Below are 22,111 nucleotides of genomic sequence, written 5' to 3'. Positions count from 1 at the left end.
CGCATATATTGGTTTGTTTATATCGGTTTGTGGGCATATATCGGTTTGTGGGCATATATCGGTTTGTGGGCGCATATATTGGTTTGTGGGCGCGTATATTGGCTTGTTTATATCGGTTTGTGGGCATATATCGGTTTGTGGGCGCACATATTGGTTTGTGGGCGCGTATATTGGCTTGTTTATATCGGTTTGTGGGCATATATCGGTTTGTGGGCGCATATATTGGTTTGTTTATATCGGTTTGTGGGCATATATCGGTTTGTGGGCACATATATTGGTTTGTGGGGGCGTATATTGGCTTGTTTATATCAGTTTGTGGGCATATATTGGTTTGTGGGCGCATATATTGGTTTGTTTATATCGGTTTGTGGGCATATATCGGTTTGTGGGCGCGTATATTGGCTTGTTTATATCGGTTTGTGGGCATATATCGGTTTGCGGGCACATATATTGGTTTGTTTATATCGGTTTGTGGGCATATATCGGTTTGTGGGCACATATATTGGTTTGTGGGGGCGTATATTGGCTTGTTTATATCGGTTTGTGGGCATATATCGGTTTGTGGGCGCATATATTGGTTTGTTTATATCGGTTTGTGGGCATATATATTGGTTTGTGTATATCGGTTTGTGGGCATATATCGGTTTGTGGGCATGTATTGGTTTGTGGGCGTGTATAATGGTTTGTGGGCGTGTATTTTGGTTTGTTTATATCGGTTTTTGGGCATATATCGGTTTGTGGGCGCATATATATAGATTTGTTTATATCGGTTTGTGGGAGCATATATTGGTTTGTTTATACCTGTTTGTGGGCATATATATTGGATTCTGTGCTGCATGGTAGAAATTTGCCGCTCAGTGCTGTTCAGCGAGTAGCCTGTTTTGATTGTGCTGCGCGATTTTAATGAACCTCAGTTTGGGCAAACTTTTGACATATTCCAAATAAAACCGAGTGGCCCGGTGACAGAGCTCCGCGATTATAAATACTAAATAAAGGTCATAACAAAGATAACAAAGCTCAGACTAGCCGATTGGATTACGTTCTACAACAATGTGTTTTCTACGACGCTGAAGTTAGCTCCTGATTCGCAGAGCCGCGGTGAACGAAAGGGACTGTTCGATGTGTACATAATGCTGCGCACATTGCTTTTAACGCTTCATGGACTAATGAATAGCGCTAAATACAAGAAGTAACAAACTGTTTACCCTCACAACACACAAAACAAGCCATAAACATGTACGACATCTTTTCTTTGTTCCTTTACTCAATCGACGTTTGGTTTGTTTATATGATACTTTAATTTTAATCTGGAAACATTGCATATTAAGCAATTGTGCACCAAAAAACAAAATGAATGTGAAACTGAGATTCTGGAGGGAATTTTAAAGTTTTAAAATATGAAATCATTTCGGTCGGGCCAGGCTAAATCCATGTTTTCCTTACAGGGGGAAATTGTCCTAGGATGTGTAGTTGTGCTGGCCCAAGGTGATTAAGAACCTCACAGTCCCTCCAGAAACTCAGCCTCATATTTTTTATTATTTTTTTATTTTTTTGTACATAATTGCTCAATATGCCATATTTAAACATGTGTTTAACATACCTACTATTTATTGGTTTTATAATGTATAAAAATTCTTTAAAGAATTTTAAACTGCAGAGACCTTTAGTATTAAATAAACAAAATAATTGTCAATTGAGTAAAGGAACAAAGAAAAGATGTCGTACATGTTTATGGCTTGTTTTGTGTGTTGTGAGGGTAAACAGTTTGTTACTTCTTCATTAGTCCATGAAGCGTTAAAAGCAATGTGCGCAGCATTATGTACACATCGAACAGTCCCTTTCGTTCACCGCGGCTCTGCGAATCAGGAGCTAACTTCAGCGTCGTAGAAAACACATTGTTGTAGAACGTAATCCAATCGGCTAGTCTGAGCTTTGTTATCTTTGTTATGACCTTTATTTAGTATTTATAATCGCGGAGCTCGGTCACCGGGCCACTCGGTTTTATTTGGAATATGTCAAAAGTTTGCCCAAACTGAGGTTCATTAAAATCGCGCAGCACAATCAAAACAGGCTACTCGCTGAACAGCACTGAGCGGCAAATTTCTACCATGCAGCACAGAATCCAATATATATGCCCACAAACCGGTATAAACAAACCAATATATGCTCCCACAAACCGATATAAACAAATCTATATATATGCGCCCACAAACCGATATATGCCCAAAAACCGATATAAACAAACCAAAATACACGCCCACAAACCATTATACACGCCCACAAACCAATACATGCCCACAAACCGATATATGCTCACAAACCGATATACACAAACCAATATATATGCCCACAAACCGATATAAACAAACCAATATATGCGCCCACAAACCGATATATGCCCACAAACCGATATAAACAAGCCAATATACGCCCCCACAAACCAATATATGTGCCCACAAACCGATATATGCCCACAAACCGATATAAACAAACCAATATATGTGCCCACAAACCGATATATGCCCACAAACCGATATAAACAAGCCAATATACACGCCCACAAACCGATATATGCCCACAAACCGATATAAACAAACCAATATATGCGCCCACAAACCAATATATGCCCACAAACTGATATAAACAAGCCAACATACGCCCCCACAAACCAATATATGTGCCCACAAACCGATATATGCCCACAAACCGATATAAACAAACCAATATATGCGCCCACAAACTGATATATGCCCACAAACCGATATAAACAAGCCAATATACGCGCCCACAAACCAATATATGCGCCCACAAACCGATATATGCCCACAAACCGATATAAACAAACCAATATATGCGCCCAGAAACCAATGTATATACCAACAAACCGATATACACAAACCAATGTATACGCTGGAAAACCAATGTATGTACTGGTAATCCGATATTTATACCCACAAACCAATATATATATCCACAAACCAATATATATGCCAAGAAACCAATGTATATGTTAATAAACCAATGTATGTACTGAGAGTCCAATATATATACCAACAAACCAATACATACAAACCAATATATATGCTAGGAAACCGATGTATAAACTGATAATCCAATATATACTCACAAACCGATATATACAAACCAACAGTTTAAAACCAATGTATGTGCCATTAAACCAAGTAGTTTCTCCATAAACCAATATATATGTACAAAGTACATTATAATTATTTCCTGAACGGCTTCCCATATGAACGTATGTCGAGTGAATCCCCTTTTTTTCCTGTGAACGCAGACAGCACACGGAAAACACACAGACAGCAAACGACAACACACGGAAAACATGCAGACAGCAAACGGAAAACGTGCAGAAAGCACACAGACAACACGCAGACAGCACATGGACAACACGCAGACAGTAAACGGTAAACACGCAGACAGCAAACAGACAACACACAGACAGCACACGAGCAACATGCAGACAACACATGGAGTACATGCAGACAGCACACAGACAACACGCAGACAGCATGCAGACGACATGCAGACAGCACACTGAAAAAACGCAGACAGCACACGAACAACACGCAGACAGCACACGGAAAACACGCAGACAGCACACGGATGATATGCAGACAGCACACAGCCGGCACATGGACAACACTCAGATAGCACACAGAAGTCATGCAGACAGCACACGGAAGACATGCAGACAGCACACGGACAACACGCAGACAGCACATGGATAACACAGATAGCACACGGAAGACATGCAAACAGCACACAAAAGACATGTAGACAACACACGGAAGACATGCAGACAGCACACAGCCGGCACACGGACAGCACTCAGATGGCACACAGAAGTCATGCAGACAGCACACGGAAGACATGCAGAGAGCACACAGACAACACGCAGACAGCACACAGAAAACATGCAGAAAGCACACGGAAAACACACAGACAGCACACGGACAACACGCAGACAGCACATGGAAGACACGGGACAACACACGGACAACACGCAGACAGCACATATACAACACGCAGACAGCAAACGGAAAACACGCAGATAGCACACGGACGACATGCAGATAGCACATGGAAGACATGGAGACAGCACATGGACAACACGCAGACAACACGCAGATAGCACACGGAAGACACGCAGACAGCACACGGACAACATGCAGACAGCACACGGACAATGTGAAGACAACAGGCAGACAGCACATGGACAACACACAGATAGCACATGGAAGACATGCAGATAACACATGGAGGACAGGCAGACAGCACATGGAAGACACGCAGACAGCACACGGAAGACGTGCAGACAGCACACAGACAACATGCAGACAGTACACGGACAACGTGCAGACAGCACACGGAAAACATACAGACAGCACATGGACAACACGCAGACAGCAAACAGAAAGCACACAGACAGCACACGGACAACACGCAGACAGCGCACAGACAACACGCAGACAGCACACGGACAACACGCAGACAGCAAACGGAAAACACGCAGATAGCACACGGAAGACACGCAGATAGCACATGGACAACACGCAGATAGCACACGGACAACATGCAGAAAGCACATGGACGATATGCAGACAGCATACAGAGAATGTGCAGATAGCACACGGAAGACATGCAGACAGCACACGGACAACACGCAGACAGCATACGGACGACACGCAGACATCTCACGGACAACACACAGACAGCACACGGACGACATGCAGACAGCACACGGAAAACATGCAGACAGCACACGGAAAACACACAGACAGCACACGGACAACATGCAGACAGCACACGGAAGACACGCGACAACACACGGACAACACGCAGACAGCACAAGGATAACACACAGACAGCAAACGGAAAACACGCAGATAGCACACGGACGACACGCAGATAGCACACGGAGGACATGCAGACAGCACATGGGCAACATGCAGACAGCACATGGACAACACGCAGACAGCACACAAAAGATATGCAGACAGCACACGGACAACATGCAGACAGCACATGGACAACACGCAGACAGCACACGGACAACACGCAGATAGCACACGGAAGACATGCAGACAGCACACAAAAGACATGTAGACAGCACACGGAAGACATGCAGACAGCACACAAAAGACATGTAGACAGCACACGGAAGACATGCAGACAGCACACGGAAGACATGCAGACAGCACACGGAAGACATGTAGACAGCACATGGACGACATGCAGACAGCACATGGAAGACATGCAGACAGCACACGGAAGAGACACAGACAGCACACGGAAGACATGCAGACAACACACGGACAAAATGCAGACAGCACACGGACAACATGCAGACAGCAAATGGTAAACACGCAGCCAGCACACGGACAACACGCAGACAGCACACGGACAACATGCAGACAGCACATGGAAGAAATGCAGACAGCAAACAGAAAGCACACAGACAGCACACGGACAACACGCAGACAGCACAAGGACAACACGCAGACAGCACACGGACAACATGCAGACAGTACACGGACAACGTGCAGACAGCACACGGAAAACATGCAGACAGCACATGGACAACACACAGACAGCAAACAGAAAGCACACAGACAGCACACGGACAACACGCAGACAGCATACGGACAACACGCAGACAGCAAACGGAAAACACGCAGATAGCACACGGAAGACACGCAGACAGCACATGGACAACACGCAGATAGCACACGGACAACATGCAGAAAGCACTTGGAAAACATGCAGACAGCATACGGAGAACGTGTAGATAGCACACGGAAGACATGCAGACAGCACAAGGACAACACGCAGACAGCATACGGACGACACGCAGACAGCACACGGACAACACACAGACATCTCACGGACAACACACAGACAGCACACGGACGACATGCAGACAGCACACGGAAAACATGCAGACAGCACACGGACAACACGCAGACAGCACACGGAAGACACGCGGCAACACACGGACAACACGCAGACAGCACAAGGATAACACACAGATAGCAAACGGAAAACACGCAGATAGCACATGGACGACACGCAGATAGCACACGGAGGACATGCAGACAGCACATGGGCAACATGCAGACAGCACATGGACAACACGCAGACAGCACACAGACAACATGCAGACAGCACACAGACAACATGCAGACAGCACATGGACAACACGCAGACAGCACATGGACAACACGCAGATAGCACACGGAAGACATGCAGACAGCACACGGAAGACATGCAGACAACACACGGACAAAATGCAGACAGCACACGGACAACATGCAGACAGCAAATGGTAAACACGCAGCCAGCACACGGACAACACACAGACAGCACACGGACAACTTGCAGACAGCACATGGAAGAAATGCAGACAGCAAACAGAAAGCACACAGACAGCACACGGACAACACGTAGACAGCACAAGGACAACACGCAGACAGCACACGGACAACATGCAGACAGTACACGGACAACGTGCAGACAGCACACGGAAAACATGCAGACAGCACATGGACAACATGCAGACAGCAAATGGTAAACACGCAGCCAGCACACGGACAACACGCAGACAGCACACGGACAACATGCACACAGCACATGGAAGAAATGCAGACAGCAAACAGAAAGCACACAGACAGCACACGGACAACACGCAGACAGCACAAGGACAACACGCAGACAGCACACGGACAACATGCAGACAGTACACGGACAACGTGCAGACAGCACACGGAAAACATGCAGACAGCACATGGACAACACACAGACAGCAAACAGAAAGCACACAGACAGCACACGGACAACACGCAGACAGCATACGGACAACACGCAGACAGCAAACGGAAAACACGCAGATAGCACACGGAAGACACGCAGACAGCACATGGACAACACGCAGATAGCACACGGACAACATGCAGAAAGCACTTGGAAAACATGCAGACAGCATACGGAGAACGTGTAGATAGCACACGGAAGACATGCAGACAGCACAAGGACAACACGCAGACAGCATACGGACGACACGCAGACAGCACACGGACAACACACAGACATCTCACGGACAACACACAGACAGCACACGGACGACATGCAGACAGCACACGGAAAACATGCAGACAGCACACGGACAACACGCAGACAGCACACGGAAGACACGCGGCAACACACGGACAACACGCAGACAGCACAAGGATAACACACAGATAGCAAACGGAAAACACGCAGATAGCACATGGACGACACGCAGATAGCACACGGAGGACATGCAGACAGCACATGGGCAACATGCAGACAGCACATGGACAACACGCAGACAGCACACAGACAACATGCAGACAGCACACAGACAACATGCAGACAGCACATGGACAACACGCAGACAGCACATGGACAACACGCAGATAGCACACGGAAGACATGCAGACAGCATACGGAAGACATGCAGACAACACACGGACAAAATGCAGACAGCACACGGACAACATGCAGACAGCAAATGGTAAACACGCAGCCAGCACACGGACAACACGCAGACAGCACACGGACAACATGCAGACAGCACATGGAAGAAATGCAGACAGCAAACAGAAAGCACACAGACAGCACACGGACAACACGCAGACAGCACAAGGACAACACGCAGACAGCACACGGACAACATGCAGACAGTACACGGACAACGTGCAGACAGCACACGGAAAACATGCAGACAGCACATGGACAACACACAGACAGCAAACAGAAAGCACACAGACAGCACACGGACAACACGCAGACAGCATACGGACAACACGCAGACAGCAAACGGAAAACACGCAGATAGCACACGGAAGACACGCAGACAGCACATGGACAACACGCAGATAGCACACGGACAACATGCAGAAAGCACTTGGAAAACATGCAGACAGCATACGGAGAACGTGTAGATAGCACACGGAAGACATGCAGACAGCACAAGGACAACACGCAGACAGCATACGGACGACACGCAGACAGCACACGGACAACACACAGACATCTCACGGACAACACACAGACAGCACACGGACGACATGCAGACAGCACACGGAAAACATGCAGACAGCACACGGACAACACGCAGACAGCACACGGAAGACACGCGGCAACACACGGACAACACGCAGACAGCACAAGGATAACACACAGATAGCAAACGGAAAACACGCAGATAGCACATGGACGACACGCAGATAGCACACGGAGGACATGCAGACAGCACATGGGCAACATGCAGACAGCACATGGACAACACGCAGACAGCACACAGACAACATGCAGACAGCACACAGACAACATGCAGACAGCACATGGACAACACGCAGACAGCACATGGACAACACGCAGATAGCACACGGAAGACATGCAGACAGCATACGGAAGACATGCAGACAACACACGGACAAAATGCAGACAGCACACGGACAACATGCAGACAGCAAATGGTAAACACGCAGCCAGCACACGGACAACACGCAGACAGCACACGGACAACATGCAGACAGCACATGGAAGAAATGCAGACAGCAAACAGAAAGCACACAGACAGCACACGGACAACACGCAGACAGCACAAGGACAACACGCAGACAGCACACGGACAACATGCAGACAGTACACGGACAACGTGCAGACAGCACACGGAAAACATGCAGACAGCACATGGACAACACACAGACAGCAAACAGAAAGCACACAGACAGCACACGGACAACACGCAGACAGCATACGGACAACACGCAGACAGCAAACGGAAAACACGCAGATAGCACACGGAAGACACGCAGACAGCACATGGACAACACGCAGATAGCACACGGACAACATGCAGAAAGCACTTGGAAAACATGCAGACAGCATACGGAGAACGTGTAGATAGCACACGGAAGACATGCAGACAGCACAAGGACAACACGCAGACAGCATATGGACGACACGCAGACAGCACACGGACAACACACAGACATCTCACGGACAACACACAGACAGCACACGGACGACATGCAGACAGCACACGGAAAACATGCAGACAGCACACGGAAAACACACAGACAGCACACGGACAACACGCAGACAGCACACGGAAGACACGCGGCAACACACGGACAACATGCAGACAGCACATGGACAACACGCAGACAGCACATGGACAACACGCAGATAGCACACGGAAGACATGCAGACAACACACGGACAAAATGCAGACAGCACACGGACAACATGCAGACAGCAAATGGTAAACACGCAGCCAGCACACGGACAACACGCAGACAGCACACGGACAACATGCAGACAGCACATGGAAGAAATGCAGACAGCAAACAGAAAGCACACAGACAGCACACGGACAACACGCAGACAGCACAAGGACAACACGCAGACAGCACACGGACAACATGCAGACAGTACACGGACAACGTGCAGACAGCACACGGAAAACATGCAGACAGCACATGGACAACACACAGACAGCAAACAGAAAGCACACAGACAGCACACGGACAACACGCAGACAGCATACGGACAACACGCAGACAGCAAACGGAAAACACGCAGATAGCACACGGAAGACACGCAGACAGCACATGGACAACACGCAGATAGCACACAGACAACATGCAGAAAGCACTTGGAAAACATGCAGACAGCATACGGAGAACGTGTAGATAGCACACGGAAGACATGCAGACAGCACAAGGACAACACGCAGACAGCATATGGACGACACGCAGACAGCACACGGACAACACACAGAAATCTCACGGACAACACACAGACAGCACACGGACGACATGCAGACAGCACACGGAAAACATGCAGACAGCACACGGAAAACACACAGACAGCACACGGACAACACGCAGACAGCACACGGAAGACACGCGGCAACACACGGACAACACACAGACAGCACAAGGATAACACACAGACAGCAAACGGAAAACACGCAGATAGCACATGGACGACACGCAGATAGCACACGGAGGACATGCAGACAGCACATGGGCAACATGCAGACAGCACATGGACAACACGCAGACAGCACACAAAAGACATGCAGACAGCACACGGACAACATGCAGACAGCACATGGACAACACGCAGACAGCACATGGACAACACGCAGATAGCACACGGAAGACATGCAGACAGCACACAAAAGACATGTAGACAGCACACGGAAGACATGCAGACAGCACACAAAAGACATGTAGACAGCACACGGAAGACATGCAGACAGCACACGGAAGACATGCAGACAGCACATGGACGACATGCAGACAGCACATGGAAGACATGCAGACAGCACACGGAAGAGACACAGACAGCACACGGAAGACATGCAGACAACACACGGACAAAATGCAGACAGCACACGGACAACATGCAGACAGCAAATGGTAAACACGCAGACAGCACACGGACAACACGCAGACAGCACACGGACAACATGCAGACAGCACACGGACAACATGCGGACAACGTGCAGACAGCACACTGAAAACATGCAGACAGCACATGGACAACACACAGACAGCAAACAGAAAGCACACAGACAGTACACGGACAACACGCAGACAGCATACGGACAACACGCAGACAGCAAACGGAAAACATGCAGATAGCACACGGAAGACACGCAGACAGCACATGGACAACACGCAGATAGCACACGGACAACATGCAGAAAGCACATGGACGACATGCAGACAGCATACGGAGAACGTGTAGATAGCACACGGAAGACATGTAGACAGCACAAGGACAACACGCAGACAGCATACGGACGACACGCAGACAGCACACGGACAACACACAGACAGCACACAGACGACACGCAGACAGCACACAGAAAACACGCAGACAGCACATGGAAAACACGCAGACAGCAAACAGAAAACACGCAGACAGCACACGGACGACACACAGACAGCACACGGACGACACGCAGATAGCACACGGAAAACATGCAGACAGCATACGGACAACACGCAGACAGCACATGGAAGACACGCGACAACACACGGACAACACGCAGACAGCACATGGACAACACGCAGACAGCAAACGGAAAACACGCAGATAGCACACGGACGACACGCAGATAACACACGGAGGACATGCAGACAGCACATGGGCAACATGCAGACAGCACATGGACAACACGCAGATAGCACACAGAAGACACGCAGACAGCACACAAAAGTCATGCAGACAGCACACGGACAATGTGCAGACAGCACACAGACAACACGCAGACAGCACATGGACAACACACAGATAGCACATGGACAACATGCAGACAGCACATGGAGGACATGCAGACAGCACATGGACAACACGCAGATAGCACACGGAAGACACACAGACAGCACACAAAAGACAAGCAGACAGCACACGGACAACATGCAGACAGCACACGGACAATGTGCAGACAGCACACAGACAACACGCAGACAGCACATGGACAACACACCGATAGCACATGGAAGACATGCAGACAACACATGGAAGACACGCGACAACACACGGACAACACGCAGACAGCACATGGACAACACGCAGACAGCAAACGGAAAACACGCAGATAGCACACGGAGGACATGCAGACAGCACATGGGCAACATGCAGACAGCACATGGACAACACGCAGACAGCATACGGACGACACGCAGACAGCTCACGGACAACACACAGACGACACGCAGACAGCACACAGAAAACACGCAGACAGCACATGGAAAACACACAGACAGCAAACAGAAAACACGCAGACAGCACACGGACGACACGCAGACAGCACACGGACGACACGCAGATAGCACACGGACAACATGCAGACAGCACATGGACAACACGCAGACAGCACATGGACAACACGCAGATAGCACACGGAAGACACGCAGACAGCACACAAAAGACAAGCAGACAGCACACGGACAACATGCAGACAGCACACGGACAATGGGCAGACAGCACACAGACAACACGCAGACAGCACATGGACAACACACAGATAGCACATGGAAGACATGCAGACAACACATGGAGGACATGCAGACAGCACATGGAAGACACGCAGACAGCACACGGAAGACATGCAGACAGCACACGGACAACATGCAGATAGCACACGGAAGACATTCAGACACTATACGGACAACATGCAGACAGCACACGGACAACACGCAGATAGCACACGGAAGACATGCAGACAGCATATGGACAACATGCAGACAGCACTCGGACAACATGCAGATAGCACACGGAAGACATGCAGATAGCACACGGAAGACATGCAGACAGCACACGGAAGACACGCAGACAGCACACTGAAAACATGCAGACAACATACAGACGACACGCAGACAGCAAACTGAAAACATGCAGACAGCACACGGACGACACGCAGACAGCATACGGAAAACATGCAGACAGCAAACAGAAAACATGCAGACAGCATACGGACGACACGCAGACAGCACACAGACAACACGCAGACGGCACGCGGACAACACGCAGACAGCACGCGGACAACACGCAGACAGCAAACTGAAATCATGCAGATAGCACACACACGACACGCAGATAGCAGACGGAAGACATGCAGACAGTACATGGGCAACATGAAGACAGCACATGGACAACACGCAGATATCACACGGAAGACATGCAGACAGCACACGGACAACACGCAGACAGCACACAGAAAACATGCAGAAAGCTCACGGAAAACACACAGACAGCACACGGACAACATGCAGACAGCACATGGACAACACGCAGACAGCACATGGAGAACACGCAGATAGCACACGGAAGACACACAGACAGCACACAAAAGACAAGCAGACAGCACACGGACAACATGCAGACAGCACACGGACAATGTGCAGACAGCACACAGACAACACGCAGACAGCACATGGACAACACACAGATAGCACATGGACAACATGCAGACAGCACATGGAGGACATGCAGACAGCACATGGACAACACGCAGATAGCACACGGAAGACACACAGACAGCACACAAAAGACAAGCAGACAGCACACGGACAACATGCAGACAGCACACGGACAATGTGCAGACAGCACACAGACAACACGCAGACAGCACATGGACAACACACCGATAGCACATGGAAGACATGCAGACAACACATGGAGGACATGCAGACAGCACATGGAAGACAGGCAGACAGCACACGGAAGACATGCAGACAGCACACAGACAACATGCAGATAGCACACGGAAGACATTCAGACAGCATACGGACAACATGCAGACAGCACACGGACAACACGCAGATAGCACACGGAAGACATGCAGACAGTATATGGACAACATGCAGACAGCACTCGGACAACATGCAGATAGCACACGGAAGACATGCAGACAGCACACGGACAATGTGCAGACAGCACACAGACAACACGCAGACAGCACATGGACAACACACAGATAGCACATGGACAACATGCAGACAGCACATGGAGGACATGCAGACAGCACATGGACAACACGCAGATAGCACACGGAAGACACACAGACAGCACACAAAAGACAAGCAGACAGCACACGGACAACATGCAGACAGCACACGGACAATGTGCAGACAGCACACAGACAACACGCAGACAGCACATGGATAACACACAGATAGCACATGGAAGACATGCAGACAACACATGGAGGACATGCAGACAGCACATGGAAGACAGGCAGACAGCACACGGAAGACATGCAGACAGCACACGGACAACATGCAGATAGCACACGGAAGACATTCAGACAGCATACGGACAACATGCAGACAGCACACGGACAACACGCAGATAGCACACGGAAGACATGCAGACAGTATATGGACAACATGCAGACAGCACTCGGACAACATGCAGATAGCACACGGAAGACATGCAGACAGCACACTGAAAACATGCAGACAGCACACGGACCAAACGCAGACAGCACACGGAAGACATGCAGACAGTAAATGGAAGACAGTAGACAGCACACAGACAGCACACGGACGACATGCAGAAAACACACGGACGACACGCAGATAGCACACGGACAACACGTAGACAGCACACAGCAGACATGTAGACAGCACATGGACAATCAAGGCCGAGGACACACAGAGACGCAGTGTGAACCCTAAATTTGGGAGACCCTGTCTCCATCCATCCATCCATCCATTATCCACCGCTTATCCGGGTCCGGGTCGCGGGGGAAGCAGTCAGAGCAAAGAAGCCCAGACCTCCCTCTCCCCAGCCACCGACTCTAGCTCCTCCGGGGGTTTACTGAGGCGTTCCCAGGCCAGTCGAGACATGTAGTCTCTCCAGCGTGTTCTTGGTCTGCGTCCAGGAGGCATCCGAACCAGATGCCCGAACCACCTCAACTGGCTCCTCTCGACGTGGAGGAGCAGCGGCTCCACTCCGAGTCTCTCCCGGATGTCCGAGTTCCTAACCCTGTCTCTAAGGGAGAGTCCAGACATCCTGCGGAGAAAACTAATTTCAGCCACTTGTACCCGCGATCTCGTTCTTTCGGTCACTACCCAAAACTCGTGACCATAGGTGAGGGTTGGGACGTAGATTGAACGGTAAATCGAGAGCTTTGCTTTTCTGCTCAGCTCTCTCTTCACCACAACGGACCGGTACAGAGCCCGCATTACTGCTGACGCTGCACCAATCCGCCTGTCAATCTCACGCTCCATCTTTCCCTCACTCGTGAACAAGACCCCGAGGTATTTAAACTCCTCCACTTGAGGCAGGATCTCATCTTCCAACCTGGAGAGAGCACTCTACCCTTTTCCGGCTGAGTACCACGGACTCGGACTTGGAGGTGCTGATCCTCATCCCTACCGCTTCACACTCGGCTGCAAACTGGTCCAGCAAGAGCTGGAGGTCCCGTCTCGATGAAGCCAACAAGACCACATCATCTGCAAAAAGCAGACATGGAATCCTGAGACCACCAAACCGGACACCCTCCGCCACTTGGCTACGCCGAGAAATTCTGTCCATAAAAATTGTGAACAGAACCGGTGACAATGGGCAGCCCTGACGGAGTCCAACTCCGACTGGAAACCAGTCGGACTTACTGCCAGCCATACGAACCAGACTCCTGCTCTGTTTGTACAGGGACTGGATAGCTCGTAACAAAGAGCCCAGTACCCCATACTCCCTGAGCACCCCCCACAGAATACCCCGAGGGACACAGTCGAATGCCTTCTCCAGATCCACAAAACACATGTAGACTGGTTGAGCAAACTCCCATGCACCCTCCAGGATCCTAGCGAGGGTAAAGAGCTGGTCCTGTGTTCTACGACCGGGGCGGAATCCGCATTGTTCCTCCTGGATCCGAGGTTCAACTATCAGTCGGACTCTCTTCTCCAGTACCCCCGCATAGACCTTACCGGGGAGGCTGAGGAGTGTAATCCCCCTATAGTTGGAACACACCCTCCAATCCCCCTTTTTGAAAAGGGGAACCACCACCCCAGTCTGCCAGTCCAGAGGCACTGCCCCCGATGTCCACGCGATGTTGCAAAGACGTGTCAACCAGGACAGCCCCACAACATCCAGAGCCTTGAGGAACCCGGGATCCTCGAAGTATTCCTTCCACCGTCTGGTGACGTCCCCAGTCGAGGTCAACAGTTCCCCACCCCCACCATATACTGTGTTGGTGGAAAACTGCTTTCCCCTCCTGAGTCGCCTGACGATTTGCCAGAAACTTCTTGGAGCCGACCGAAAGTCGTTTTCCATGTTCTCACCGAGCTCCTCCCACACCCGAGTTTTTGCCTCAGCGACTGCCGAGGCCGCAAGCCGCTTGGCTCCTCGGTACCTGTCGGCTGCCTCCGGAGTCCCCTGAGCCAACCAGGCTTGATAGGACTTTTTCTTCAGCTTGACAGCCCCCCTCACCCGGGGTGTCCACCACCGAGTGCGGGGATTGCCACCCCGACAGGCACCGACAACCTTGCAGCCACAGCTTCGTTTAGCCGCCTCAACAATGGAGGTCCGGAACATGGCCCACTCGGACTCAATGTCACCAGCCTCCCCCGGGATGCAGTCGAAGCTCTGCCGGATGTGGGAGTTGAAGATCTTTCTGACAGGTTCCTCTGCCAAACGTTCCCAGCAAACCCTCAGCACACGTTTGGGCCTGCCAGGTCTGTCCGGCATCCTCCCCCGCCATCTGATCCAACTCACCACAAGGTGGTGATCAGTTGACAGCTCAGCGCCTCTCTTCACCCGAGTGTCCAGAACATATGGCCGCAGGTCAGATGATACGACTATAAAGTCGATCATCGAAATGCGGCCTAGGGTGTCCTGATGCCAGGTGTAATTGTGGACACCCTTATGTTCGAACATGGTGTTCGTAATGGACAAACTGTGACGAGCACAGAAATCCAATAACTGAACACCACTCAGATTAGCGGGGCCGTTCCTCCCAATCACGCCCCTCCAGGTCTCACTGTCATTACCCACGTGAGCGTTGAAGTCCCCCAGCAGAACAATGGAGTCCCCAGAATAAGTGTTCTCCTGCACTCCCTCTAGGGTCCCCAAGAAGGCATGGTACTCTGAACTGCTGTTCGGTGCATAGGCACAAACAACAGTCAGAGCCCTTTCCCCAACCCGAAGGCGCAGGGAAATTACCCTCTCGTCCACTGGGGTAAACCCCAACGTACAGGCGCTAAGTCGGGGGGCTATGACTAAGCCCACACCTGCCTTACGCCTCTCACCCTGGGCAACTCCAGAGTGAAAGAGCATTTAGCCCCTCTCAAGGAGATTGGTTCCAGAGCCTACACTGTGTGTCGAGGTGAGCCCAACTATATCTAGGCGGTACCTCTCAACCTCGCGCTCCAGCTCAGGCTCTTTTCCCACCAGAGAGGTTACGTTCCATGTTCCAAAAGCCAGTTTCAGTAACCAAGGATCAGAACGCCAGGGCCCCCGACTCCGACCGCCACCCGATCCACAATGCACCAGACCCGGATTACTACCTCTCCCACAGGTGGTGGGCCCATGGGAGAGTGGACCCATGTATCTCCTTCGGGCTAAGCCCGGCCGGACCCCATAGGTGAAAGTCCGGCCACCAGGCGCTCGCCAAGGAGCCCCTCCCCCAGGCCTGGCTCCAGGGTGAGGCCCCGGTAACCCTGCTCCGGGCAACGGAGGCTATGTCCACGTTTTTCTCGTTTTCATCCGTGTCTTTATGGATCACTCTTTGTTTGGCCCATCACCTAGGACCAATTTGCCTTGGGAGACCCTACCAGGGGCTATTGCCCCCGACAACATAGCTCCTAGGCTCACGCAGGCACGCAAACCCCTCCACCACGTTAAGGTGGTGATCCAAGGAGGAGGAGACCCTGTCTGTGGAGAATAAACTGGTCTCCATGAGGACAGAGAGGACACAGGGACAGAAGCAGAGACACCAGTGTCTGAGAGTGATTAGAGCTCTGAGCCCCTGTCCACAACTGATCACACCACTCTCTCTCTCTCTCTCTCTCTCTCTCGTGTATCGAGTGTCAGGACCCTGACGGAGCAAGGGATGAGGGTCTGCGCTGTACATGTGTGTGTGTTTGTGTAAAACAGAAGAAGAAAAGGAGGAGAGAAGCCTAGGGTTTTCCTGAGATCTCTCTTTCACACCCTGTGATTTACACTCTTCTTTCAGGAAGAGAATTCCAAGAGAATCTTGTGGTGGTGGTGAGTCTCTCCCCCCCCCCACCCCCTTTCTCTCTCTCTCTCTCTCTCTCTCTCTCTCTCTCTCTTTCTGTAGCTGGAGGGTGGGATTGAGATTTTTTGGTGGCTCTGAGCTGGGATCATTAGTGAAGGGAAAGTGAGCCGTCAGCAGCGTGAGCTCCAACTGAGACCAGGGTTTAACTCTCCTATAAACCTCCCCAGAAACAAAGACACACACACACACACACAGAGCACACAGAGGAGGGGTCCCCAAAACCACCAGCTCCCATCGTTCAAAACTCCCTGCATCAGCTTTATCTTCAGAGAGTTTCCACCAGCGTTTACTGCCCATCATTCATTCACACACACACACACACACACACACACACACACACACAACCACAGAGCGTAAACTGGCCACAGAAGCGGGTGGAGGTGATGCGAAAGCAAGGCGACAGCGAGGGGACAGTGAGGGGACAGCGGGGGGAGCAAAAAGCATGTGTTTAATTCCTGATCCTCATTAGAACCCATTTCCTGGAGAACGGAGCGAGCTGGACGCTGTGCGCAGAGATTTACAGCATCCTCCACTGCCACTTTGATCATCTGTTTTGATGTTTTTCAACAGTGAGGTTATTCCTTTCTATTTTTCGTATATTTCTCAGAATATACATCAGGAATGATCAGGAAGCATCAGGACGCCCGGCACGCACACCACTACTTTCTCCTGTGTTTGTGCTCCAATATGTCTCAGTTAGAATCAGTGAAACATCTAATAAATCAGCGGCAGGAGCTCGGATTTATCACAAAAGTCCAGATCAGGCTCAGCGTGGCTCAGCTTCAAAGAGCTGGAGACTGTCCTGAGATCTCACATTCCTCTAATGCTCACTTCAATCACAGAGGAGAAATAAATCCACACAGTTGTAAAAGAGCCGAGTCAGAGCCGAGAAAAACCCTTCCACATCTGTACTCCATCTCCAGCTTATTTTAGAATAACAGAGAATCTAGAGATTATTCTGCAGTGTCTCGTTAATATCTTTGTAGAGTCTCTTTAATATCTCTGTAGTGTCTCATTAATATCTCTGCAGTTCCTATTTAATATCTCTGTAGTTCCTCCTTAATATCTCTGTAGTGTCTCGTTAATATCTCTGCAGTGCCTCATTAATATCTCTGTAGTGTCTTTTTAATATATCTGTAGCGTCTCGTTAATATCTCTGTTGTGTCTCTTTAATATCTCTGTACTGTCTCATTAACATCTCTGTAGTGTTTCCTTAATATCTCTGTCGTGTCTCGTTAATATCTCTGTTAATATATCTGTAGTGACTCCTTAGTGTCTCTAGTGGCTCTTTAATATCTCTGTAGTGTCTTGTTAATATCTCTGTGGTGCCTCCTTAATATCTCTGTAGTGTCTCCTTTGTTTATCTGTAGTACCTCCGTAGTTCCACATTAATATCTCTGTTGCATCTCCTTAACATCTCTGTATTTTCTCCTGAAACGCTCTGTAGTTTCTCATTAATACAGTTGCATCTCTATAATGAAACTTAACTGAAGAGAGATTTATCTTGAGGGGAGACACAGGACATTCCTGGATATTATCTTGTGAGAAATAACAGAGCAACAGGAGACACAATCTATAGTCTCCATCGCCTGTCTGAGCACAGTGTGAAACGTAGGATCTCTGTAGATTTGTTATTGCAGTCTGATGTTGAACTCCTCATTTTGCTAGAGCTCTTTACTGTCCTCATGGTCTACATCAAAATTGTTTGCTGGAGTTGGAACTCCACTGGTCTCCAGATCTCCAGAGTGGATGGATCACTGAGACACTCGAGCACTAGCCGTCCATCATTGTGGGAAACAAAGACCTCAGAAAACTTTCTCCTTTTCCTGGAAAGATCCAGAATAGTTTGTTCTCTGTAAAACACACATCACCTGCTGCTGATATACAGGTGTATCCAGGTGTGTCCAGGTGTTTCCAGGTGTGTTTTTGGTTCAGATGTCAACACATTTAAGTCAGCCTGCTTCTCATCTTTGGCTCCAGGGTCTCATCTCTTGCAGAGCAACACACACATTAACTGAGACAGTTTAAATGTGACACCTTAGACCAAGATGTCTCCCCTTGAATTGGCTGGAGATTTCTGTGGTGTCTTATGATGGGCTCAGTACTGAGATAATAACACCCCTGTTTATCTCCAGCTGAGTTAAAGACAGAGCCCCACTGTTTCTCATCAGCGTTCACAACCTGCTGAGCTCTGAAGCTGGACACAACCTCGATGTTTTGATATGAACAAAAGTATCTCATGTCACCTTCCTGACTTACACTGTTTCTCCTGAGGAGTTTAGGAGTAGTTCCTGAAATATGAATGAGACACTGCTGAGCAATAAGATGTGTTCAGATGTGGGGGAGACGCAGAGTGGCCACAGTTCAGCTGGATGAAAAAGAAACTCATTTGATGTGTCTGTTTTTGTTCATTGTTGTTTTGGAGACACGGACGAGACATGAATATAAATGAGGTGTGTTTTGTTTAAGAGAGTGACCTTAAATGAGTGTGGGTCTAATCTCTCAGCCAATCAGAGAAAAGGACACTTCTCACCCTGAGTTCATCTGCCATGTCTCTCATGCTACTACTTAGAAAGTAGCCCTACTTAGGAAGCTGTGATTTTAATGTGGTTCTGAGGAGAAAGCAGAGAGTTTATAAGGCAGACATTGTGAGCATAACTGAGCACTTAAGGAGGCACTGGGGAGAAAGCTGGGTATTTAAGGGGTCATTGGGGGAGAAAGCTGGGTATTTAAGGGGCTACTGGGGAGAAAGCTTGGTACTTAAGGGGGTACTGGGGAGAAAGCTGGGTATTTAAGGGAGCAATGGAGTGAAAGGTAGGAATTTTAGGAGGCACTGAAGATAATGCTTGGTATTTAAGGAGGCTCTGGGGAGAAAGCTAGGTATTTAAGGGGTCATCGGCAGAGAAAGCTGGGTATTTAAGGGGATACTGGGGAGAAAGCTGGGTATTTAAGGGGGCACTGGAGTGAAAAGTGGGAATTTTAGAAGGGACTGAAGAGAATGCTTGATATTTAAGGAGGCACTGGGGAGAAAGCTGGGTATTTAAGGGGGTACTGGGGAGAAAGCTGGGTATTTAAGGGAGCAATGGAGTGAAAGGTAGGAATTTTAGGAGGCACTGAAGATAATGCTTGGTATTTAAGGAGGCACTGGGGAGAAAGCTAGGTATTTAAGGGGTCATCGGCAGAGAAAGCTGGGTATTTAAGGGGGTACTGGGGAGAAAGATGGGTATTTAAGGGGGCACTGGAGTGAAAAGTGGGAATTTTAGGAGGCACTGAAGAGAATGCTTGGTATTTAAGGAGGTACTGGGGAGAAAGCTGGGTATTTAAGGGGGCACTGGAGAGAAAGCTATGTATTTAAGGGGACACTCAGTCCAGACCTGTGCTGAGAGATGTAGGAGGTTCTAGCTGTGTTTAGAGCAGGAGAACAGAGTGGAACACCCTAGGACGGTCCCCTGATGGCTGCAGGAGAGGTGTTAGCCCACCCTCAGAGAAGTGTGGACCCCTCAGTGTTTATTGAAGAATGCTTTCAGACAGAGCTGGGTCAGTGTGAGCTCACGCTCAGCGCTTTTTACATTTCTGTCTCAGCCGCATCGTGTCTGGACTTGACCTCCTGATGGAATCTGGTCTGGAGCGGAGCCGGAGCTGGGATCTCCTCTGAATGTGCGGAATGTCCCTCGATGTTTATCAGGGTGGAGAGTTTCTCAGAAACAGTCTGTTTTATTGTCACCTGGAGGTTACTCGCCTGGTTCTACACTACAGAATCATCCCAAGCTCCAGCTATGTGTGAGAAGACCAGGTTCCGAGATCTAGAACATGGGTTTAGGGTTCTGGATTGTCAGAATTGCTCCCTGGGTTCACTGTCCTGTTCATTGTAAAGCTGCTTTATCGTGGATTGTGAGTAAAGTATCAGAGAGGGTCATGACCTGAACTGCAGCAATACGAGGATTAAATCATTAATCTGTGATAATACATTTTTGAAGTACGCCATGCCCACAGTGGAGGAGAGGGGTGTGGTCTTTTAGGGCAGAATGATGGAGGAATGTGGGTGTCGTCCTTCTCCCACACTTTAGTTATTTCAGAACACCCTTTTAATTTCTGCTCCACTTTCAAACACAACCAAGTTATTTTGGAATTAACACATTCTACAAAAGTGTGTTGATAACACTCTCTCACTGAGTTCAGGAGCCTTCATAAACCTGGAGCACTGTGGAGATCTATGGAGCACTGTGAAGGCCTCTGGAGATGCGTGGAGATCTATGGAGCACTTTGGAGGCCTGTGGAGATCTATGGAGCACTGTGGAA

This window comes from Hoplias malabaricus, chromosome 6 (assembly GCF_029633855.1).
Source record: "Hoplias malabaricus isolate fHopMal1 chromosome 6, fHopMal1.hap1, whole genome shotgun sequence".
Lineage (NCBI taxonomy): Eukaryota > Metazoa > Chordata > Actinopteri > Characiformes > Erythrinidae > Hoplias > Hoplias malabaricus.
This window is presented reverse-complemented; position numbering follows the sequence as displayed.